Below are 25,949 nucleotides of genomic sequence, written 5' to 3'. Positions count from 1 at the left end.
TGATTCAAGCATGAGGGGTCAGGGCAAGAAACTACCAGAAAGTGGTTAGTAGAAAACAAGGGACTTGAAGGGGAGACCATTATGGGAAAGTAGGGAAAGAGAAATTCTACCCATATGTACAAATTCAATGGTAGTCCTATAGATTTCAAGGAAGTCACATGAAAGCAAATAGACAATGGTGTCAATTGACGGAAGAAATGTATGCACACTTGAGAGCATCCCTCCCTCAAATGAATGGAAAGTGGAGGTGAGACAGCCACAGTCTTAGGCACATTAGAAACCCCCACAATACCAACGCAATGTTTACTCAGAGGAAGAGGTACAGGGAATCTAGTGGGTTAAGAATAGACCAAGTAGCTCCAGTATCTAATAGGGCCTCAATGATATGCTTGGCAAATGTCAAAGAAATGTTGCTGACAGGGGAAGCAGAGACCAGTAGGAAAATTCTGGTCTCCTTTGAGGGGGATCATGGTCAAGAGAAGGAGGAGCTCCTCCCTAGAGATCAGGGATTTGAGGGGGCCAGGAAGAGGTAGGGTCATGTGGTCCCTTCCTTAGCTTGTACCACAGGGCATGACATTAATTTTTCCAATGTCCAGGCTTTATACAGTAGAAGCAGAGCTTGTCAGGAGGTTGGGAATTGGAATTCATAGGCAGGGGGCAACGACACTCCCCATTGCCCTTCTCTTCCACTCTGCAATTAATTAGCTGAGCTGTGGGGAGGGGGTTGATTTTATTTTTTTATCTTAAATTTATCATTAGTAAGGGTGTTTCCAGGATAACTTGCATGTCTTTAGTTTGTCAATCTAACATGTTTCTTTTAATCAACTCACTGTGATCCTTTTGGAGGACATCATGAGAAGTGAATTAAATGTGAGGAGGTTGGCAGTCTCCTTGGTCTAGGTCAGAGTTTGAAACAAAAGTGAGAAGGAAATGGTTGTTAAATTAAAAAAAAAACTCATTTGCTGAGGTTTTGGCAGTAGGCTTTAATATTTGTCCAATTGTAAGGATTGTATCCAAAAGACCCTTGCCAATCTGCTCCGTCCTCTGAAAGTGAGTCTGAGAAGGTGACATTTTTTCTTATTTTTTCTTTTAAAGTATTTTATTATTTTCCAGTTATATATAAGGATAGTTTTCAACATTTGTTTACACAGGATTTTTAGTTCCATAATTTTGTCCCATCCTCCCTTCCCTCCTTCCTCCCCAAGACAGAAAGCAGTCTGATATAGGTTGTATATGTACAATCACATTAAACATACTTTTACCTTAGTCATCTTGTGAAAGAAGTATCAGAGCACAAGGGGAAAACCTCGAAAAAGAAGGAAAAAATACAGTCCAAAAGTAGAAACAGTATGGTTCAATCTGCATAATAATTCTTTTTTCTGGATGTTGAGAACATTTTCTATCATGAGTTCTTTGAAACTATTTTGGATTCTTGCACTGCTGAGAAGAGACAAGTCTATTCCCATTGTTCATCACACAATGTTGCTGTTACTGTGTACAATGTTATCCTGGTTCTGCTCCTCTCAATCAGCATCAATTAATGTAAATCCTTCCAGGTTTCTTGGAACTCCTCCTACTCATCATTTCTTACAGCACAATAGTATTCCATCACATTCATATACCACAACTTGTTCAGCCATTCCCCTATTGATGGACATTCCCTCTATTTCTAATTCTTTGACACCACAAAGAGAGCTACTATAAATATTTTTGTACACATGGGTGCCTTTTGCTTTTCTTTGGTCTCTTTGGGATACAGACCTAGCAGTGGTAGCACTAGGTCAAAGGGTATGAACAGTCCCATAGCCCTTTGGGCATAGTTCCAAATTGCTATCCAGAAAGGTTGGATCACTTCACAGCTCCACGAACAATGCATTAGTGTTCCAATTTTTCCACATCATCTCCAACATTAATTATTTTCCTTTTTTTGTGATATTAGTCAATCTGATAGGTGTGAGGTGGTACCTAGAAATTTGCATTTCTCTGATCAATAGTGATTTAGAGCATTTTTTCCATTTGGTAATAGATAGCTTTGACTTCTTCATCAAGAAGTTCATATCCTTTTTGACCATTTCTCAATTGGGAAATGACTTATATTCTTATAAATTTGATTTAGTTCCCAATATATTTTAGAAATGCTGGCTGTAAAAATTGTTTCCCAGTTTTCTGCCTCCCTTCTAATTTTGGCTGCATTACTTCTGTTTGTGCAAACCCTTTTTAATTTAATGTAATCAAAGTCTTCCATCTTGCATTTCATATTTTCTATCTTTTATTTGGATGTAAATTGTTTTCCTCTCCATAGATCTGAGAGGACCTCTCCTAATTTATCTATGGTATTACCCTTTATGTCTAAATCTTGAACCCATTTTGACCTTATTTTTGTATAAGGTGTAAGATATTGGTCTATGCTTAGTTTCTGCCATACTACCTTCCAGTTTTCCCAGCAGTTTTTGTCAAATACTGAGTTCCTATCCCAGAAGCTGGAGTCTTTGGGTTTATCAAACAGTAGATTACTAAAGTCATTTACTACTGAATCTCCTGTGGCTAACCTTTCCACTGACCCACCACTCTATTTCTTAGCCAGTACCAAACAGTTTTGATGACTGCCACTTTATAGTAAAGTTTCAGATTTGGTACAGCTAGCCCACCTTCCTGTGCACTTTTTTAAAATTAGTTCCCTTGATATTCTTGACTTTTTGTTTTTTCAGACGACTTATGTTATTATTTTTTCTAACTCTATAAAATAATTTTTAGGTAGTCTGATAGGTATGGCACTGAATAGGTAAATTAATTTAGGTAGAATTGTCATTTGAATTCAGGTCCTCCAGAATCCAGGACCAGTGCTTTATCCACTGCGCCACCTAGCTGCTCTTCTTACCCATATTTCAATCCCTTCCTTTGATTTTGCACAAATTTTGATGTGGTTGTTCTTCTTCTTCTTCTTCTTCTTCTTCTTCTTCTTCTTCTTCTTCTTCTTCTTCTTCTTCTTCTTCTCCTTCTTCTTCAGGTTCTTACATATTCACATAGTTTTTTTGTTTGTTTTGGGTTTTTTTAGTGAGGCAATTGGGGTTAAGTGACTTGCCCAGGATCACACAGCTAGTAAGTGTTAAGTGTCTGAGGCCGGATTTGAACTCAGGTACTCCTGAATCCAGGGCTGGTGCTCTATCCACTGCGCCATCTAGCTGCCCCTTCACATAGTTTTAATATGTACAAGATAAATTATACAGCATGAGATGGAAACTGGGGAGGAAAGAAAGAAAAGATGGGGAGGTATGACAGATGAGATTAGGGTAGCTATAGCCTCCCCACTCCTCTGTGCATAATATTGTGCTCAGTGCAGCCTGCAGCTCCCCCAGAACAAACACAGACCTATGCCCAAGTTTCCCTCATCCTTGTTCAGGGCTTAGGACACAGATGTAAGCTAGCTTCCACCTCTGGCTCTACCAAGCCTAGGGCTCCTAGGGTACCCACCAGCAGCTTATTGACAGGCATTGGAGGTGAATGTGACCGCATCAGTTTAGGTGATAACGATAAATGAGGCCATTCAGAATTTAGGTAGAAAGTAGAATAGGCATCATACGCTCTGGTAAAGCTTATTCTTATTCTGGCGGTAGAGGAGATGGGTAGGCAAACCCACAAGCCGCCAATGTGCCTGCAGTGTCCAGTGTTCAGGGTGTTGGCTCAAACTCAGGACCTCCAGCTGCAGCTGAGCAAAACAATTCCAGGCCGAGAATCGGTAGTCAGTGATAGAATGTACCACGTGTGGCCTTTGGTTCAAATGTTAGGATCTCATTGATGAATTCCACATCAGATGAGTAGAGGTTGTAATCATGGGAGCAAAAAAACAGGTTGGGAAACTCCTACCTCAGTTTCTCATGGATGACAGCTAGATGTTCCTCTATGTTGGGATTCCCTGATGGGGTGGCAGGAGCAGGGTGAGGACTTCCCGGGTCCGGAATGGCATCAATGCCCCGGGGTGGGGTGAAGGCAATTCCTCAGGCTTCCAAGTTCATCTAGGGAGCCTTCATGCAACCCTGGCCCTGGTCCATTCTTCCTCTTCCCAGAGGGAAGACCCTCCCAGGCTGATAAGAAGGCCTGGGACTGAGGAAGGGGCTGTTGGGGAATTTGAGGAAAGAGTTGGCTGGAAGGGAGTGAGAGAGGAGGGAGCTGGAGATGTGGAGATGCTGAGAGAGAAGTGACTTTTGGAGAGGTAAGCCATAAGGATAGGAATGGTGGGACCTGAGGAGGGTATTGGTCCTGAGGCCTGGCCTGGTAGGCAAAGAGGCAGCGGCAGAGCCTCCCGGCCGCTCCCCAACTTAGCTAGTACATGATTTCCCGGTGTGGGGAGGGTGTCTTCCGAATCCAGTGTGTGTGACCCTGGGCAAGTCACTTAACCCCAATTGCCTTCACACACACACAAGCACACACACACACACACACACACACACACACACAGAGTTATGGTTTACTCAATGATATTTCAGGCCTATTCTTCCACCATTTCTTCTTCTAGTAGGAAATTAGTGCAGAAAATAGAGTGTTCAACCTGGTGCCAAATGGATCTGTGCTCATTAATTGGGGGATGGCTGAACATATGTTATATATGAATATAATGGAATACTGCTGTGCAATGAGAAATGATTAGCAAGCAGATTTCAGAAAAACCTGGAAAGACTTCTATAAGTTTATGCAAAGTGAAATTAGCAGAACCAAAAAATAAAACATTATACACAATAACAGTAACATTATGTGATGATCAACTAAGAATAACAGCTCTTCTCTGCAACACATCCAAGACAATTACAAAGGATTTGTGATAGAAAATGCTATCCAGATACAAATAAAGAACTGATGGACTTTAAATTCAGATCAAAGCATACTTTTTTCACTTACATTTTTTGTGTTTCTTTTTCCTTTTAATCTGTTTCTTTTTTCATAACTGTGACTAATTTGGAAATATGTTTTACATGATTGCACATGTATAACTTACATCATCACATTGCTTACCATTTTAGGAAGAGGGGAGGGATGGAAGAAAAATTTGGAACTCAAACTGTTGTAAAAATGAATGCCAAAAATTGTCTATACATATACTTGGAAAAAAATAAAATACTATTTAAAAAGTTCAGTGCTCAAATCCAGCTTCAGAAACTTACTGGCTTTGTGACCCTGGGCAAGTTATTTAACCTCATTTTGCCTCAATTTCCTTAACAATAATATGGTGATAATAATAGCATGTATCTATCTGGGATGTGAGGGACAAAAAAAGGATATTAGATATGCACTTTGCAAACCTTAAAATATTATATAAATGTTAGTTATTATTATTATATCTTGATTGCGACCCTTGTCTCCTGCTTTATTTATAGAAAGAAATCTCTTCATAGTCTGTTATTTTATTGTTGTTATTGTTGTTGTCCTAGTTGACTGTATTTTGTATATTTCTGTTGTGTGGAGAGGTTGAAAAACAATTAGTATATCAGGTCCAGTTTTCTTTGTAAGAGTGCTTTGTACTCCTGTTTTATTGAATAGAATTTTATTTTCCAAAATATATGTAAAAACAAATTTTAACATCAATTTTTTAAAAATTTGTGTTCCAACTTCTCTTCCTCCTCCATTCCCACCCCCCACCCACTAGAACTCAAGCATTTCAAAATAAGTTATACATGAGTAGTCCTGGAAAACATTCCCACATTAGCTAGGCTGTGAGAGAAAACAGTAAAAAAAAACCCCAAACTTCAGACTGAGGAATTGTCAGAGGAAAAAACATTTTTTTAAAATTAGTTTCCATCTCTTTTCAGATAGTATCAGTTCTTTCTCTATAGATGGGTTGTCATTTTCATAAGTCCTTCAGGGTTATATTGGATCATTCATTGCCTTGCTGAAAATACCCACATGCTTCCCAGCAGATCATCTTACACTATTGCTGTTATTTTGTATACAGTACATTTCACTCTGCTTCACTTTGAACTCCTTTTTACTGAATGTAAATTTTTCTTTGTAATTAATATTTAAGCTAAGGTTTTCAGTGTGTTACCACAGGTTGCCTCTTGAGCTCTTTGCCTTTTTATGAATTTAAGGATCAATTGAGACAATATTTTCATCTCCCCAACCCCCTCAATGTAGCTACATGGGATAATAGCTAAAGCTCCAGGTTTGGAATTAATAAATAGTCAAAAATATTTATTAAGCACCTCCTCTGTGCCAGGCACCATAGGGCCCAGCTAAGTGCTGGGGATACCAAAAGAAGCAAATGACAATTCTTTCCCTCAATTCTAATGGGGGAAACATGCAAACCATTTTGTATGAATAAGCTATATACAGGATAAACAAGAAATAATTAAAAGAGGAAAATTACTAAAATTAAGAAGGATTGGCAAAGGCTTGCTATAAAACAGAATTTTAATTTGGATTTAAAGGAAGCCAGGGCAGCCAGTAGGTAAGATGGGGAGGGAAAGCATAACAGGAATAGGAGACAACCTGAAAAGTACCCAGAGCAGAGTGATGGATTGTCTTGATCCTGGAGCAGTAAGAAGGCCAGTTTCACTGAATTGAAGAGTACGTGGTAGAGAATAAGGTGTAAGAAAACTGGAAAAGTAAAGGGTGTATGTAGTAAAGAACTTTGAATGGCAAACAGAGGAGGGAGTCTCTGGTGTTTATTGAATAAGGGAGTGACATTTTTGAAAAATCCTTTTGGTGGTTGGTTGGAGGATGGATTGGAGTGGGGAGATAGGCAGACCCACCAGTAGGCTGTTGTGATAATCCAGGTGTGAGGTGATGAAGGCTTACATCATGGTAATTGCAGTATGATGAAATAATATGACTACATTTGAGAGATGTTGCAAAATTGAAATGAACGGGCCTTGACAACAGATTAGATATTAAGGATGAGAAATAATGAGAGTTGAGGATGATACCTAGGTGGGAAGCCTGAGGGACTAGGAAGATTGAGTTGCCTTCAATAGCAATAGTGAAGTTCAGAGGGAGGTTGGGTTTAGAGGGAAAGATAATGAGTTCAATTTTGGATATGTTGAGTTTAAGAAGTCTACTAAACATCTAGTTCTAGATATCTGAAAAAGAGTTGGAGATTCAAGATCAGCAGAGGAGAGATTAGGGTAAGTAGTTTTGAGAATCATGAGCATCGCCAATTTTAATTAAATCCAGGGAAGCTGATAAGGTCACCAAGTGAACAGAAGAGAGCATAAGATAGAACACTATGGGACACCCATAGTTACTGTGACCTAGATGAATTTTAATTCAACAAAAGAGCCTGTGAAGGAAGATACTTAAAAGGAAGAGAAATCAATGTTCTGAAAACCTAGAGAGAAGAGAATTATCAAAAAGACGATGATCAATAATGTCAAAGACTGCAGACATTTCAGGAAGAATAAGGATTGAGAAAAGGCTAAAAATTAGGAAAACCTGAGTTTAAATCTGATGTCTGACACTTATTGGCTGTATAACCCTAGACAAGTCATTTAACCATTAGTTGTATCAGTTTCCTCATCTGAAAGATAACAATTTTAATAATACCTACCTCCCAACATTGTTGTGAAGATTAAAGGAGATAATATTTTTAAAGTGCTTAGCATAGTATTTGGCACATCATAAGTGCTTAATAAATGTTTGTTTCTTTCCTTTGGAATGTTACTTCATTCTCTCCTATGTTTTCTGGTGGGTGAAAAATAGTCTCATGTTATTTCAATTTCTTTTCTTTATATTTGAAACGTTTTCCTCCTGACTACTTGCATAATTTGCTATTTTTATTTTGTATTATTAAATTTAAATGACATGTGAGTTGGAGTTTGCAGTTTAGAAATTTGTTCCGGAGGTAATATGCATATTCTTTTGATTGTCACTTTGTTTTCTGTGTTCAGAAGTTTTTGTCGGTTCTCTTTAATTATTTCTTGTATTATGGTATTTAGATTTTTTGATTTGTGGTGTATCTCTGGGAAATATAATCCTTTGTATTTTTGAGATCTTTTTGCTTATACAGAGATCATATTTTTCATTGAATTTTTTGTTGCTTTTCTTTTTCTAGATTTTCCTTTACTTCTGTACATTTATATTCTCCATTCATTATTCTTCATTTTTGGCTAGTTTTGCCATATTAGTTTCCAGTTTTTATATTGCCAATTATTTCTGCTAAGGAAACCATAAATTATGCTTTCATAATTCTTGTTTCTCTTTTTGCCCATTTAGGAACATCCTGCTGTGGTTCCATGCTATCTTGAGGTTCCATAGGGTCTTCTCCCTCTTCAGGTTTTGGTTGAGTTTCCTTCATCTTGCAATATTTATTTATAGGTTTCTGGACTTCTTTATCTGGTAGCCAAATTTCCTTCTGTTATATTCTTGCTTATTGGTCTATCTACTTATGTTTATTGTCTTTACCTTTTTATCCTTTTGAAAACTTTAGTCAGTCTTTTTATTCCCCTTATATTATCCTTTTACTCATTTTTTATTGCTTCTCCTTTATTGGTGGTTTCCCTGGGTCCTGGAACCCCAAACTGAATCAGTCTCTTCTGTGTTGGACAATTTATTTTTCAACAACCTTGATCTCTGCCCCAAGTCACTTCTGTAAGTATAGACTTGGCCACATTTGGGTACATGTCCCCTTTACATCAGGTTTAATGGTACTCCACATTTATCAGTTCCCTCTCTTACTCAGTTTTCTTGCTGATCTCTGTTTTGGCCAAAGTGCCCAGTAGTCCCAAACAGAGCAAGATTATACTTTGGGGTTTTCCTAGCACTAGAAAGAGAAGAGAAGGTAGAGTAGTGAACTGTTTTCAAGCCTATGAATTGGGTTATATTCCCCTGTTCAATCATATTGGCTGATGGGGGAGGTAGTCATGAGTGAGTTTACTAGGGTTAAAGATAGGCCATTTCTGCTATTTTTAAAAATTTCTTAGGGTTCTTAATGTTTTAGAGCATGGAGGAAGCTTAAATTACTTAATCAATTGTTTACAATTCCTATTTTGAAGAAGTTTCAAAGGTTGGGAGAAAGGAAAAATACACACACACATATAGTTCCATATCGTATTTTGCTGAGTATATCAGCATATCTCTGCTTGATATTGTGTGTGTGTGTGTGTGTGTGTGTGTAATCAGTTTTTGTTTTTCTTGGTTTTTCAATGTTGGGGGTGTGTGGAAGGGAAAGAATTCAGAATAGAAAAGAAAATTAAAGACTTTTAAAAAGAAGTAAATTAAGCCAGAATTGAGATGACAAAAAAACCAAACTCCTTATACCTTAGAAGCATTTACAAATAATCAATACTTTTACTATGAAAATTAATTTCTGCAATAGAAAGGGACCTGCTAAAGTTCATTTATGAAGCAAATATTTTCGTAAGAACCAAACCAGGGGGGAAAAAGTCTGAAAAAGATTACTATGGACTAATTTCACTAAGTAATATTGATTTTTTGAAAGTTAATAAAATTGTAATAAGGAGGGTACACCAATATACTCAGAAAAGAATATATTGTGACCAAGTTGGATTTATGCCAGAAATACAAATATTAGTCAAAATTTTAAAAGCTATATTGTTCCTTGGCAACTTCCCTCAATGTCTAGACTTTCTCACTCTGTAATATCTCTCTGATACTCAGGATTCCTACTCTTATTGCTGATTGCCTTCCGGAGTCTATATTTTGGGAAAGGGACTAGGCCAACCATTTTTAATTCTTCTCAGAACTATGCTTCTGACTTTTTGGATCTTGCCTTACATCTCTTCCTTCCCTTCCCCTTTATGCTTCCTTTAATGCATTGTCTTTTGCCATTAAATGTAAGCTTCTTTAGGAACTATATTTCTCTTTTTGGTATTTGTATCACCAGTGTTTGACATAATGTCATACACATAGAAGACACTTAATAAATACATGTTGCCTTGCATGGTCTTGCCATGTAAAACACAAACATAATCAAAAACATACAGCAAAAGTCTGACAAAATGAAGCATTCATTTGTCTAAAAAACACTGAATAGGGGGGCAGCTAGATGGCGCAGTGGTTAAAGCACCGGCCCAGGATTCAGGAGTACCTGAGTTCAAATCCGGCCTCAGACACTTGACACTTACTAGCTGTGTGGCCCTGGGCAAGTCACTTAACCCCCATTGCCTAAAAAAAATAAAAAAAAAATAAAAAACACTGAATCTGGCAAAAAGATGCTAATCAATAAGCATTTATTAAGTATCTGCTTTGTGCAAGATAGTCCCTGCCCTCAAGGAGCTCACAATCTAATGAGGGAAATAGCAAGCAAACAAATAAGCTATATACAGGATAAATAGGAAATTACTAAGAGGAAAATCACTAGAATTAAGAGGGAATGTCAGTGGCTTCTTATAGAAGACAGGATTTTAGTTTGCATTTAAAGAAAACCAGGGAAGTCATTAAGTGAGATGAGGAGTGAGAGCATTTCAGACATGGGAGACAGCCAGGGAAAGTGACTATAGCCAAGAAATTTAATGTGATGATCACAGAACAGCAAGGAAGGCAATGTCATTGTATCAAAGGATATGTAACAAGGAGTTCAAGAAAACTGAAAAAGTTGTGGTGGGGTATAGAGTGAGTAGGTTATGAAGGATTTTGAATGAAAAACAAAATATTTTCTATTTGATCTTGGAGGTAATAGGGAGCCACTGGATTTTATTGAGTAGGGAGGTGGCATGGTCAGACATGTACTATAGGAAAATCACTTTGGTGGATAGATGGAATAGATTGGAGTGGGGAGGCAGGCAGACCCACCAGCATGCTTTTGTGATATTCCAGGTGTAAAGTAATGAAAGCACATCCCAAGGAAGTGACAGTATGAGGAGAGAAGTAGCAGATGTAGCAAAAGTGAAATCAATAGACCTTGGTAATAAATGGGATATGGGGATGAGAAGAATAGAGAATGACACCTAGGTTTGTAGATTAGAGGACAGTAGCATTGTCCTTGACAATATTAGGGAAGTTAGGAATAGAGTTTATGGGGAAAGATAATGAATTCAGTTTTGGATATGATCAGCTTCAGATGTATGCTGAATATCCAGTTTGAAAGATCTGCAAAGTAGAGAGTTCTGGGATCAGCTGGATAGGTAAATGAGAGAATGATCAGCATAGAGATGGTATTTAAATCTAGGAGAGCCGATGAGATTGCCAAGTGAAGTAGTATAGAAGCAGAAGATCCCAGGACAGAGCTCTGTAGAACACCTATAGTTAAATGGCATGACCAAGATGAGGATAAAGCAAAGGAAAATAAGAATGAGTAAGTAAGGGGAGAATCATGAAAGAATAGTATCTGAAAAAAAAAAACTAGAGAGAAGAGAGTAGCAAGTAGAAGATGGTGATCAACAAAGTCAAAGGCTACAGAGTGGTCAAGGAGAATGAAGATTGAGAAAAGGCAATTGGATTTGACAATTTAGAGATCACTTGTAACTTTGGAGACAGATGTTTAAATGCAATGGTAAGTTCAGAAGTTGGATTGTAATGGGTTAAGAAGAGAATAAGAAGAGAGAAAACAGACATCTATTAGAGATGTTCTTTTCAATGACCACGAAAACCAAACAAACAAAAAACAAACAAACAAACAAAAACAGATGAGATAGCACATGATAACAAGGATGAAAAGATCAAGTGAGGATTTTTTTTAAGATGGGGGAGATATAGGCATATGCTAAAGGGGGAGATATAGACAATGCTGAAGGAGCCAGTAGACAGGGAGAGAATGAAAGTATTTAATAGAGTAGAACTGACATAGGAAGCAATCTGCTGGAGGAGAGAAAGGAATGGCATTGTTTGGGGAGGTAGAAGGGTTAGCCTTGTGAAATAATAAGTCCACTTCTTCATGTAAAATACCATTGAAGGAGAAAGTGGTAGAAAGCGTGAGTGATATGAGATAAAGAAGAGTAACGATGAAGATTGAGAAGGAAACTGGAGCAAGAGATGGAAGTCCCAATCCCCACTGATTTTTATGTAGTCATGGAAATGAACTTCTCTAATACTATCAAAAATGTATATTTATAATAAAACTAGTACTTTTGTAATAAAGATAGAGTAGAATCAATCAATTAATCAATCAATTGATAAATATTTATTAAGTGCCTACTATGTTCCAGACACTCGGCTATGTTCTAGGGATACAAAAAGAAACAAAAGACAGCCTCTACCTCAAGAAGCTTAGAATGTAATAGGGGAGACTCCATGTAAACAAGTATATGCAAAGCAAGATATATGCAGAATAAACAAAAAATAATTGATGGAAGGGAGCCACTGGAATTAAGTGGGATTGGGGAAGGCTTCTTGTATAAGGTGGGATTTTAGTTTGGACTTAAAAGAAGACAGAGAGGTCAGAAGTCAGAGTGGAGGATGGAAAACATTCTATACATGGAGCATAGCCAGAGAAAATATCCATATTCATGGAACAACCAGGAGGCTAGTGACACTGAAAGGCATATGTGTCAGCAAGTAAGATAGAAGAAGATTGAAAAGGTAGGAGGAGGCTAGCTAATAAACAATCTTTGAATGCCAAGTGGAGCATTTTTTATTTGAACCTGGTATGTTTTTTGAGAGAAGTTACAAAGATGAAATCAATAAGCCTTTACAATAGCAATAGCATCACTGGGGTGAGAGGTAGTGAGAAATCCAGGATAACTCCTGGATTGTTGAGTCTGAGGGACTGGGAAGATGGTGTTTCCCTCTACAGTAATGGGGAAGGTGGTAGTGGGGAGGAATTTAGGGGAAAAGATGAGTCCAATTTTGACATATTGATTTTAAGATGTCTATTGGATATCCAATTCCAGATGAATGAAAGGCAGTTGGAAATGTGAAAGGGCAGGTAAGCAGAGAATTTAGAGAAGGATAAGTAGCTTTTAGAGGTATCAGCATAGAAATGGTAATTAAATCCATGAGAGGTGATGAGATCACCAAGTGAAATAGTATAAAAGGAGAAGATAAGAGTACTAAAGACAGAAATGTAAGAGAATCCACCAAAGGAGATAGAGGAGAAAGAGGACAGAGTACTGTTCCCAAAACCTAGTTAACTGTCAAAGACAGGCCAAGAAGAATGAGGATTGAAAAATGGCCATTGAATTTGGCAAGTAGGTGACCAAGTTGGAAGGCTGGTTGGAAGGGGTTAAGAACAGAGTGAAAGGAGAAAATGTGGAGTTATTGTAGATGGTCTTTTTGAGTTTAGCTATAAAGGGCAGAAGAGAAATAGGATGATTATTAGCCAGAACAGAAGGATCATAAAGATGGGAGATGTAAAGTCCTATGTGAGGAAGAAAAAGATTAGTTTGGGTGGACCATAGAAGGGTCGTAATGTAGTATTATACTGAAAAGGTAATATAAGAAAATTTTGATTTCTCTTTATTAATCTTTATTATTTCAGATTTAAGGCTATCACTCCTATTTAGGAGGTTATTTGGCTGGATGAAACCTTTCCCATGAGATTTTTAAATTAATTTAAGATCTTCAGATATTCCTGGGATAAGAAGCCAAAAGTGACGCCAAGCTTTCCAAAGTAATTTGACTTGCTTTATTTGTGGAAGGATCACAACCAGCTCCAGTCCTGTGGTTATCTTTTCGCATAGAAATCTCCTTTCTCAATTAGTCATTTATAAACTAAATCTCAGCCTAGCCTTGAAAAATAATTCCCTTATATTTTTCTCTGTAAAACTTTGTTCCTTCTTCCCCTGGTTAATGTATAAGATTCTGTCTCCCTTATGAAGGCTAGAAAACAAAAGTTATTTCTCTATCTCTCTGATATAATTGGAAACTATATAACCATTTCTGGAAACCTAATCAGAGTTCAGAATTATTTATCTGCATCCCAATCCTGTGCTTAAGCATAATAAAACCTGTTTTAGTCTCTCAAATCTCTGCATGGTAGTAATGTAATTCACCACTAGTTTACCTATCACAGAAACTCAATGGAAATATTTTTCCCATATTAATAGTTTGAAGTTACCTTGTGAATGACTTTAAATGCTGAAGAAAGGAGTTTGTCCCAGAGGCAATAGGGAGAAGTTAGAGTTTATCAAAGGATATTCACATTTTAAGTATATCAATTTAGCAGTTGTGGAGAATGGATTACAGAAGGGAGAGACTTGAGGTGAAAGACCAGTTTGGAGGTCATTGTAATAGTCAACATGAGAGATGCGAGGGCCTGAATTGTGGAGGTAGTCATTTAAGGGGAGAGAATCAGTCAAGAAACATTTATTAAATACTTAACAGGTGGGCAGAGCCAAAATAGCAGAGGAAAGGTAGTGAGCTCTTGAACTCATGACATGATTGCTCCAAAAAATATCCAAATAAAGTCATAGGACAATGCCTAGAGCAGCAAAACTTATAGAAGAATGTGCTGAAATCATCTTCTAACCAAGAATGGTTCAGAAGTTTGGAAGGAGGGAGCTGCTGTGCTGAGACAGGAGTGGAGCCCAATCCCACATTCACCCTGACACAGATCCAGTCCCAGGAAGGCCTCACCAGCGAAAGAGACCTCCCAGAGCCTCTGAATCAGCTGCAGTAACAGTGTTGTCTGGAATTAAGCTCACAGGCTGGTGAGAGGGCTGAGCCCTGGGCAGGGGGAGATTACAGGCGTCAATGCTGGTGCTGAGGCAGAACTTGGGTTGTTCACCCCTGCTAGGAACCAGGAGGTAGGCTTGAGTAGCAGTGGCCCAGGTGGGGGAGGGGCACAGGTTCATCAGAACTGACAACCACAACACACAAAGCTGGTTGATTAGCAAGTTGGTCTGGAGTCATCTATGGACCAGGGAACAGGCCAGGTGAGGGAAGAACCTGATCCTCCTAAAATCATACCACCTGGGACCTTCTGAAACTTGGAATACTGCAGCCTGAAAACAGTGCCCCACTTTAAGGAACTAAAAGTCAAGTAAAAGAAAGGCAAGATGAGCAGACAGAGAAAGGTGGGGACCATAGAAAGTTTCTTTAGTGACAAAGAAGAATGAGGTGCACTCTCAGAGGAAGATGTCAACATCAGGGCCCCTATATCTAAAGCTTCCAAGAAAAATATGAATTGGTCTCGGGCCATAGAGGTGCTCAAAAAGGACTTTGAAGATAAAGTTAGAGAGGTAGAGGAAAAAATGGAAAGAGAAATGAGGGTGATGCAGGAAAGACATGAGAAAAAAGTCAACAGCTTGAAAAGCCAAATTGGCCAAATGGAAAAGGAGGTACAAAAGCTCTCTAACAAAAATAATTGCCTAAGAATGAGGATTGAACAAATGAAAGCTAGTGACTTTTTGAGAAACCTAGAAACAATAAAGCAAATCCAAATGAATAAAAAACAAATAGAGGACAATGTGAAATATCTTCTTGGGAAAACTGCTGACCTGGAAAATAGGTCCAGGAGAGATCATTTGAAAACTATTGGTCTACCTGAAAACCATGATCAAGCTTAGATATCATCTTCCAAGAAATTGTCAGGGAAAATTGCCCTGATGTTCTAGAAGCAGAAGGTAAAATAGAAATTGAAAGAATCCACCGATCACCTCCTGAAAGGGATCCCCAAAGGAAAACTCCTAGGAATATTATAGCCAAATTCCAGAGCTCTCAGGTCAAGGAGAAAATATTGCAAGCTGCCAAAAAGAAAGAATTCAAGTACTGTGGAGCCCCAGTCAGGATAGCACAAAATCTAGCAGCTCCTACATTAAAGGACCAGAGGGCATGGAATATGATATTCCAGAGGGCAAAGGAATTGGGATTACAACCAAGAATCACCTACCCAGCAAAACTCCTCAGAATCTTTCAGAGGAGAAAATGGGACTTTAATGAAAAAGAGGACTTTCAGGTATGTGTGATGAAAAGACCTTAACTGGATAGCAAATTTGACTTTCAAATACAAGACCCTAGAGAACCATAAAAAATTGGAGATGGAGGACATACCTGGGGTTGTGCAGTGGGTGACTGTCTTTTGTCTGAGGCTCGGTTTTGGCTGGGATCCCCCCAGGTCCAGGGGTGATGCTTTGTCCACTGTGTCACCTAGCTGTCCCACGATGACATCTTTAGGGTTAAATTGAGGGGTATGGGGAATGCATTGGGGGAAGGGGAAGGGCAGAGGTAGCATGAGGTAAAACCCTACATGAAAGAAACAAGGAATGGGCTTATGGAGTGGGGGAACAGATGGGGGAGGAGCAGGGCAGTAAATGAATTTTACACTCATCAGAAAAGGCTCCAAGACCTTAAACTCATCAGAGTTGCCTCAAGGAGGGATTAACACACACACCCAATTTCATGGAGTAATCTATTTAATCTGGGCAGTAAAGAACCTAACACTCATCAGAACTGGCTCAAAGATCTTGGTCTCATCAGAATTTGCTCAAGGAGGGAATAAAATACACACTCAATTGGGTGGAGTAATCTCTCTAACCCTGGAGGGAGTAAAATAGGAGGGAAAGGGGATAAAGAGAGAGGGGCAAAAGAAGGAAGGGCAGATTGGGGGAGGGGACAGACATAAGCAAATCCCTTTTGAAGAGAGATAGGATGAAATAAGATGGATAATAGAATTAATAACATGGGGAAGAGAATAGGATGGAAGGGAAACAGTTAACAATAGTAATCATGAAAAAGAGAAAAGGGGGAAAATTGTACAAAAAATATTTGTAGCAACACTTTGTGGTGGCTAAGAATTGAGAATCAAGGGAATGTCCATCAATTGCAGAATGACTGAAGAAGCTGTGGTATATGATTGTAATGGAATGGTATTTTGGTGTAGAAAATGACAAACAGGATGATCCCAGAAAAACCTGGAAAGACTAATGAATGAACATCGATGTATAGTGAAGTGAGCAGAACTGGGAGGACATTGTGCCTAGTGACAGCAGTATTGTTCAGTGAGCAATTGTGAATGACTTAACTACTCTCAGCAATACAATGATCCAAGACAATCCCAAGGGACTGATGATGAAGCATATTATCCACACCCATAGAAAGATCTGATAAAAAAACACTTGTGGATTGTACATATATAATAACAAAAAATATATACTTACTAGGTGCCAAGAACTAGCATATAAAGAAAGGACCCTATATTCTAATGGGGAAAACAATATATAAGACACAGAGAAGACATAGCCTGGGTAAATGAAAAGGAATCTGAGTGAGAAGATACTAGCAACTGGGGAAACAGTAAAGACCTCCTGCTAAAAGTATATTTTGGACTCTGTTCAAAGAATCCAAGTCGAGTAGGAGGCAGAGGTGAGAGAATAAATCATTTCAGGAATGGAGGACAACTGTTCTGCAAAGGTACAGAAATAGGAATTGTAAGTATTTGTTGTTGGTTACTGCACAATAATGTTCCATTAAATTCAAATGCTATAGTTTGAATTAGCTTTTATAAAAGAATATTAATTTCAGAAGTATGGTAAGATAAAACATACATTTTCCCTAATAACTTGGGGCATGATCTACTTATACCCCATCAAACTCTGAAGAGGACTTAACTTAGTTCCTAAAATAAACCAGTCCCAACAAGTTCCAAAGCTCCATTGAGCTTACATCCTGGGACTGTGGCTTCTCAGAACTTCCCTTTTGGGTTGCTTGCAGCTCCCAGCCTAAAATCTTGAAGTCCAAGTTCCCATAGCTCAAGGTATTAGATTAAGAAATTTCAGAACTGAAAAAGGACAATGAAACAAGATAAATTAAGCAGATAAAAGTCCCAACACCATTTTATTATTATTTTATTTTTGTAATTATATGTAAAGACATTTTTTTAAATTACACATGCCTCTTTTCCAATATGGTAGTATTTTATTTTTCCCAGTTACATGTAAAGATTGTTTTCAACATTCATTTTTTTTTATTTTAAATTTTTATTTTTTCAGGACAATGAGGGTTAAGTGACTTGCCCAGAGTCACACAGCTAGTAAGTGCCAAGTGTCTGAGGCCAGATTTGAACTCAGGTACTCCTGCGCCATCTAGCTGACCCCTCAACATTCATTTTTGTAAGATTTTGAGTTCCATTTTTTCCCTTCCCCCTCCCCAAGATGGCAAGGAATCTGATATTGGTTATATATGTACAATGATGTTTTACATATTTCCATATTAGTAATGTTGTAAAAGAAGAATCAGAACAAAAAGGAAAAACCACAAGAAAGAAAGAAAAAAAGCCAAATAAATTGGAAATAGTATACTTCAATCTGCATTCAGACTCCAAAGTTCTTTTTCTGAATTTGGAGAACATTTTCCATCATGGGTCTTTTTTGAACTTCCTTTAATCATTGTATTGCTGAGAAGACCTAAGTCTATAAACACTTTGATTGCACTTTGGGAGTGGGTCCAAATTGATCTCCAGAATGGTTAGATAAGTTCACAATGTCACCAATTTTCCCACATCATCTCCAACATTTATCACTTTCTTTTTCTGTCATATTAGCCAATCAAATATGTGTTACTGATAAGTTACAGACTAATTTGCATTTATTTAATCAAAAATGATTTAGAGCATTTCTTCATATGACTCAAAATAGGTTTGATTTCTTCATATGAAAGCTGCTTGTTCATATTCTTTAACCATTTATAAATTGGGAAATAACTTGTATTCTATGTGGTATTCTATGTGCTCTATATATTTGGAAAATGAGGACTTTACTAGATGTAAAAAATTTTCCCAACTTTGTCCTTTCTTTATCATCTTTTTTACACTGGTTTTTTGTGCAAACATTTTTAATTCAATAGAAACAAAATTTTCTATTTTACATTCTCTATATCTTTTTGGTCATAAATTCTTTCTTTATCCATAAAATTGACAGGCAAACCATTCCTTGCTCTTCTATTTTACTTATGGTAAAATAGATCTTCAACTACTATTTTCCAGATTTCCCCACAGTTTTTGTCAACTAATGAGTTCTTATTCCAGAAGGTGAAGTTTATCAAACACTAGGCTTCTATGGTCATTTACTACTTGATAACTCTAAAGTAGATTTTAGACATATTTGTATAAAAAGCCCAAAGTGATAAGAATAATAATTTTATATGAGATAGTTGGAAATGCATTCAACTGAATTCATGTCATCAGATAGGTAATAATTTTTACTTCATGTTTTAAATACATGGAATTATGTGTTGTTATTATATTTCTAAATTCTCTTATATCGTGAATTTGGGAAATCATTGTATCAGAAATGCTGTCAGAAAAAAAGATTTTTTAAAAATCTGAATACTGATAGGGTATGAATTGAGCTTTTAAACTAATGCACTGGGGTGGAGCCAAGATGGCAAGCCAAGAAGATGCCTGAGCTCTCCCCTGTTTATCTTGGAAACAACATTAAATCAAGCCTTTTAACAGATTTGAGAGCTACAGAACCTACAAAAATATGGAGTGAAATAATCTTATACCTCAAGATAACTTAGAAGGACTTCAGGAAAGGTCTGTCTCAGTTGGGTAAAAGGGGAGCATGGCACAATGCAAAAGTTATCTAGGCAAGCCAGTGGGATGCTCTTAGCCACAGTAGAGATCAGCAGCTGGAGGAATGAGATCCTGTCTCAGTGGGCTAGTAGCACAACAGGCCACTTATGAGACCTCCAGCCCCAGTGCAGAAGTAAACTGCCAGCGTGAGTATTCCCTATACAACAGGTACAACTATACCAGGCCACCTACACACACTGAGCAAGCCTCAAGCCCCTGAGGCAATGGGATAGCAATCCAGTGATCAGGACCTTGGCCTCTAGTACAAGAAGCTTACAACAGTGGCCCCTGTGCCCCAGGAGCAGAGCCCAACTTTAAAAGTTAAGAAATAGGCTAAAATATGAATAATAAATAAAAGAATTCTCACCATAGAAAGTTACTCTGGTAACAGGAAAAAAAACAAAACCACAAACTCAGAAGAGGACAACACAGTCAAAATGCCTACATACAAAGCCTCAAAGGGGAAGATAAATTGGTCAGAAGACCAGGAAGCCTGCTTGGAAAAGCTCAAAAAGAATTTTAAAAATCAACTAAGAGACTTGACACTTACTAGCTGTGTGACCCTAGGCAAGTCACTTAATCCCAATTGCCACACCAAAAAAAAAAAAAAATCAACTAAGAGAGGAAGAAGAAAAATGGGAAAAAAATGAAAGTTATGCAAGAGAATTATGAAAAAAAAAGATTCAAAAGCTTGGGGGGAAAGCACAAAAATTGACTGAAAAAACCCAATTCCTTAAAAATAGAAAAGGAGGTACAAAAGCTGACTGAAGAAAGTAATTCATTAAAAATTAGAATTGGGGGGCAGCTAGGTGGCACAGTGGATAAAGCACCTGCCCTGGATTCAGGAGTACCTGAGTTCAAATCCAGCCTCAGACACTTGACACTTACTAGCTGTGTGACCCTGGACAAATCACTTAACCCCCATTGCCCCGCCCCCCAAAAATAGAATTGTGCAGGTGGAAGCTAAGGACTCTATAAGACATCAGGAATCAGTAAAACAGATTCAAAAGAATGAAAAAAAAATTTTAATGTAAAATATATCATCAGAAAAATTACCTGCAAAATAGATCCAGGAGAGATAATTAATCCATGATAAAAAAAAAAGTGTGGACACCATATTTCAGGAAATTATCAAGGAGAACTACTCTGCTATACTAGAACCAGAGGGTAAAATAATCATTGAAAGAATCCACTGATAACCTCCTGAAAGAGATCCAAAAATGAAATCTCCAAAGACTATTGTAGCTAAATTCTAGAATTATCAGGTGAAGGAGAAAATACTGCAAGCAGCCAGAAAGAATTTAAATATCATGAAGCCACAGTCAGGACCTGGCAGCTTCAACATTAAAGAATCAGAAGGCTTAGAATATGATATTTTGAAAGTCCAAGAAGCTTGAATTGCAATCAAGAATCAGCTACCCAACAAAACTGAGGAAAAGATGGACATTCAATTAAAAAAAGACTATAAAACTTTCTTGATAAAAAGACAAGAACTAAAAAAAAATAGATCTTCAAATACGAGACTCAAGAGAAGCACAAAAAGGTAAATGGCAAAAATGTTATTTAAAGAGGTTACTGTTTACATCCCTACATGGGAAGATGATACTTGTAACTCTTGAGAACTGTATCTCTATTAGGGCAGATAGAATACATAGACAGAGGATATAGGTATAAGTTGACTTTGATGTGATGATATCAAAAGTAAAGAGTGACAAAAAGGATTGTACTGGGGCAGCTAGGTGGCATAGTGGATAGAGCACTGGCCCTGGAGTCAGGTGTACCTGAGTTCAAATCTGGCTTCAGACACTTGACACTTACTAGCTGTGTGACCCTGGGCAAGTCACTTAACCCCAATTGCCTCACCAAAAACAAAAAACAAATTAAAAAAAGGATTATACTGAAAGAAGGGGAGAAGGGAAGCAGAATGGGGTAAATTACATTACATAAAGGGACACAAAAGACCTATTACAGTAGAGGGAAAGAAGGGGGGGTTGAGCATTGTTTATACCTTACTCTCATTGGATTGGGCTCAAAGAGAATGACATACATAAGTATTTGGGTAAAGAAAATTGTCTAACCCTATAGGGAAGTAGAAGGGGAAGAGGGAGAGAAAAAAGAGGGTTGTACTGATAGAAGGGATGGCAGAGTGAGAGAGGCAGTGGTCAGAATCAAAACACTGGTGACGATAAGGTGAAAGAAGAGAGAAAAGTATAAACAAGGTTAAAAATGAGAAAGAAGAAAATACACAGTAATCATAACTGTGAATGTGAATGGGATAAAATGGAAGCAGATAGCAGAGTGGATTAAAAACATAACCCTACAATATGTTGTTTACAAGAAATACATTTGAAGCAGAAACATATACACAGAGTAAAGGTAAAAGGCTAGAGCAGAATATATTATGCTTCAGGTGAAGTAAAAATAAAAAGCAGGGGTAGCAATCATTATCTCAGAAAAAGCAAAAGTGAAAAATAAATCTAATTAAAATAGATAAGGAAGGAAACTATATCTTCCTAAAACGTGCCATAGACAATGAAGTCATATCAATATATGTATAAAGTGGTATAGCATCCAAATTCTGAGAGAAGTTAAGTGAGTTAAAAGAAGAAATAGAAAGCACAAGTATACTAGTGGGGGACCTCAACACCCCCTCTCAAAACTAGATAAATATGACCACAAAATAAATTAGAAGTTGAGGAGGTGAATAGAATTTTAGAAAAGTTAGATATGATAGACCTCTGGAGAAAACTGCATTGGAGATAAAAAAGGTTCATGGAACCTACACAAAAATTGACCATGTATTCGAGCATAAAAACTTCACAGTCAAATGTAGAAAGGCAAAAATAGTAAATGCATCCTTTTCAGATCATGATGCAGTAAAAACTACATGTAATAAAGGGCCATGGAAAGATAAACTAAAAATTAATTGGAAATTAAACAATCTGAACCTAAAAATGAGTGGGTCAAACCAAAAACCATAGAAACAATGAATAATTTCAGCAAAGAGAATGACAAAACCTTATGGGATGCAGCCAAAGCAGTTCTTAGGGGAAATTTTATATCTCTAAATGCTTACATGAATAAAATAAAGAGGAAATCAATGAATTAAGCATGCAACTAAAAAAGCTAGAAAAAGAATAAATTAAAAACTCCCAATTAAATACTAAATTAGAAATTCTGAATAGGAAAGGAGAGATTAATAAAATTGAAAACAAGAAAACTATTCAATTAATAAATAAAATTAAGAGCTAATTTTATGAAAAAGCAAAGTAGAAAAATCTTTTGTTAATTTGATTTTTAAAAAGAAAGAAAGAAGAAAACCAAATTGTCAGTATAAAAAACATTAAAAGGGTGAATGCACCACCAATGAGGAGGAAAGTAAGCAATGATTAGGAGCTATTTTGCCCAACTTTATTCCAATAAATCTGATAATCTAAATGAAATGGAGTAACATTTTCAAAAATATAAATTGCCGGGTTTAACAGAAAAAGAAATACAATACTTAAATAACCCCATTTTAGGAAAAACATTGAATGTCATTAATGAACTCCCTAAGAAAAAAATCTCCAGGGCCAGATGGATTTACAAGTAGATTCTACCAAACACTTAAAAAACAATTAATTCCAATACTATGCAAACTACTTGGGAAGAATAGGTAAATAGTGAGTCCTACCAAATTCCTTTAATGACACAAATGTGGTACTGATTCTAAAACCAGGAAAAGTTGAGGAGGTGAATAGAATTTTAGAAAAGTTAGATATGATAGACCTCTGGAGAAAACTACATTGGAGATAAAAAGGAATATAACTTTTCCTCAATGGTTCATGGGACCTACACAAAATTGACCATGTATTAGGGTATATAAACTTCATAGCAAAACAAAGAAAATTGTATACCCATTTCCCTAATTAATATTAATGCAAACATATTAAAATAAAATATTAACAAAGCAATTACAGCAAGGTGGGATTTATACCAGGAATGCAGGACTGGTTCAATATTAGGAAAATAATAATGTAATTGACCACATCAATAACAAAACTAACTGAAATCATATGACTATCTCAATAGATGCAGAAAAAGCTTTTGAAAAAATGCAGCACCCATTACTATTAAAAATACTAAAGATCATAGGAATAAATGGAACTTTCCTTAAAATGATAAGCAATATCTATCTAAAACCAACAGCAAGTACTATATGTAATGGGGATAAGTTAGAAGCATTCCTAATAAGATTGCATTGAAGCAGATGTGCATTTAGTCCACTATTAATAAATATTGTACTAGAAATGGTAGTTTTAGGAATGAGAATAATAAATTAAAGGAATTAGAATGGGCAGGGAGGAAACAAACTTTTCACCCTTTGCAGATGATATGATGGTATACTTACAGAATACTAGACCTTCACAAATCATCAGCATTTTTCTATATTACCATCAAAGTCTAGCAACAAGATATTGAAAGAGAAAATCCATTTAAAATAACTGTAGACAATATAAAATATTTGGGAGCCTACCTACTAAGACAAACCAAAGAACTACATAAACAATACTTTTCACACAAATAAAATCCAATATAAAGAATTGGAAAAATAGGCTAAACTACTATAAAAATGACAATTCTGCCTAAATTAATTTATTTTTTCAGTGTCATGCCAATGAAACTATCAAAAATTATTTCATAGAGCTAGAAAAAAATAACAAAATTCACCTGGAAGAACAAAAGGTCAAGAATATCAAGGGAATTAATGGAAACTTGCAAAGGAGGGTGACTTAGCCATACCAGATTTAAACTATATTATAAATCTGCAACAATCAACATTATTTGGTACTGGCTAAGAAAGAGAGTGCTGGTTCAGTGGAATAGGTTAGTCACACAAGACACAGTAGTAAATGACTATAGCAATCTACTTTTTGCTAAACCCAAAGACTCTACCTTCAAGGATAAGAACTCACTATTTGACAAAAACAGCTAGGAAAACTGAAAAATCATATCACAAAAACCAGACATAAACCAACATCTTACAGTGTCTACCAAAATAAGGTGAAAATGGGTATATGATTTAGACATAAAGGGTGATAGCACAGGCAAATTAGGAGAGGAAGGAATAGGTTACCTATCAGATCTATGAAGAGGGGAAGAATTTATGACCAAACAAAAGATAGAGAACATTACAAAATGCAAAATATTACAAAATACAAAATAAATCATTTTGACTACATTGAATTAAAAAAGATTTTGCACAAACAAAACCAATACTGCAAAGGTTAGAAGGAAAGCAGAAATCTGGGAAAATATAGTCAGTGTTTCGGATAAAGGCCTCATTTCTCAAATATAGAGAGAATTAAATCAAGTTTATGAGAATACAAGTCATTCACTAATTGAGAAATGGTCAATGAATATAAATAGGTAGTTTTCAGATAAAGAAATTAAACCTATAGTCATATGAAAAAATGATCTAAATCACTATTGATTAGAGAAATGAAAGGTAAACTAATTCTTTTTTTTAAGGCCTTTGAGCTAATTCCATTTTCTAAATTTTTCTTCCTCCCTCCCTCCTCAACTTTCCCTATGAAATCAAGCAATTCAATATACATCATACATGTGGTGTTATGCAGAACATCTTCATCTTCCTTGAAAGTGTTTCAATTTTACAGTTCCCTCCCTCAAACTTCCCTTCTCGCCTTCCCCTCTTCTCCCCACTGCCCCCCCATCTCCTTCTCCTCCTACTTTTCCTCAGGGCAAAAATATATTGCTATACCCACTTGAGTATGTATGTTATTCCCTCTTTGAGCCAATTCTGATGTTAGTGAGGTTCTCCCCTCCCCTCCATAAGCTTTTTTCTTGTTTCCTTCATGTGAGCTACCTCTCCCCATTCCACCTCTTCCCTCCCCCTCCCCCAGTCTATTCCTCCTACCCCTCACCCTTATTTTAAAGATGTCATCATGGGTTAGCTAGGTGGCACAGTGGACAAAGCACAAGCCCAGGGCCCAGGAGGCCCAGAGCCCAAATCCAGCCCCAGACACCAGACAACCCACCTTGTTTGCTCCACAAAGACCAAGGATACACAAAAAATAAATGCTTTACAAATACCATCCCTTCATATTCAGTCCAGACCTGTGTCTTCTGTGTATTCCTTGCTGAAAAAGTTCTTATGAGTTGGAAGTATTATTTTCTCATGTATGACTGTAAACAGTTTGACCTTTTAATGTTCCTTGTGATTTCTTTTTCTTGTTTACCTTTTTATGATTCTCCAGGGTCTTGTGTTTGAAAGTCAAATTTTCTATTCAGTTCAGATCTTTTCATCACAAATGCCTGAAAGTCCTCTTTTTGATTGAAGTCCCATTTTTTCCTCTGAAAGATTATAATCAGTTTTTCTGGGTATGTGTTTTTTGGCTGTAGTGCCAGTTCCTTTGCCCTCTGGAATATCCTGTTCCATGCCCTCTGGTCCTTTAATGTAGAAGCTGCTAGACCTTGCTTTATCCTTATTGGAGCTCCACAGTATTTGAATTCCTCTTTTTCTAGCTGCTTGCAATATTTTCTCCTTGACCTG

General features: G+C 37.0%; 1 protein-coding gene and 1 pseudogene across 1 annotated transcript in view; one reads left to right on the top strand and one right to left on the bottom strand.

The window, feature by feature from the left end:
- Nucleotides 1–25,949, top strand: part of MDGA2 (MAM domain containing glycosylphosphatidylinositol anchor 2) — a 707,950-nt gene that overhangs the window by 465,709 nt on the left and 216,292 nt on the right. The window lies entirely within an intron of this gene.
- Nucleotides 3,397–4,329, bottom strand: LOC122742258 (annotated as a pseudogene).

The sequence above is a fragment of the Dromiciops gliroides genome, chromosome 2, assembly GCF_019393635.1.
Source record: "Dromiciops gliroides isolate mDroGli1 chromosome 2, mDroGli1.pri, whole genome shotgun sequence".
NCBI classification, from domain to species: domain Eukaryota; kingdom Metazoa; phylum Chordata; class Mammalia; order Microbiotheria; family Microbiotheriidae; genus Dromiciops; species Dromiciops gliroides.
The sequence above is the reverse complement of the archived record's forward strand: the minus strand, read 5'-3'. Positions and strand labels throughout refer to the sequence as shown.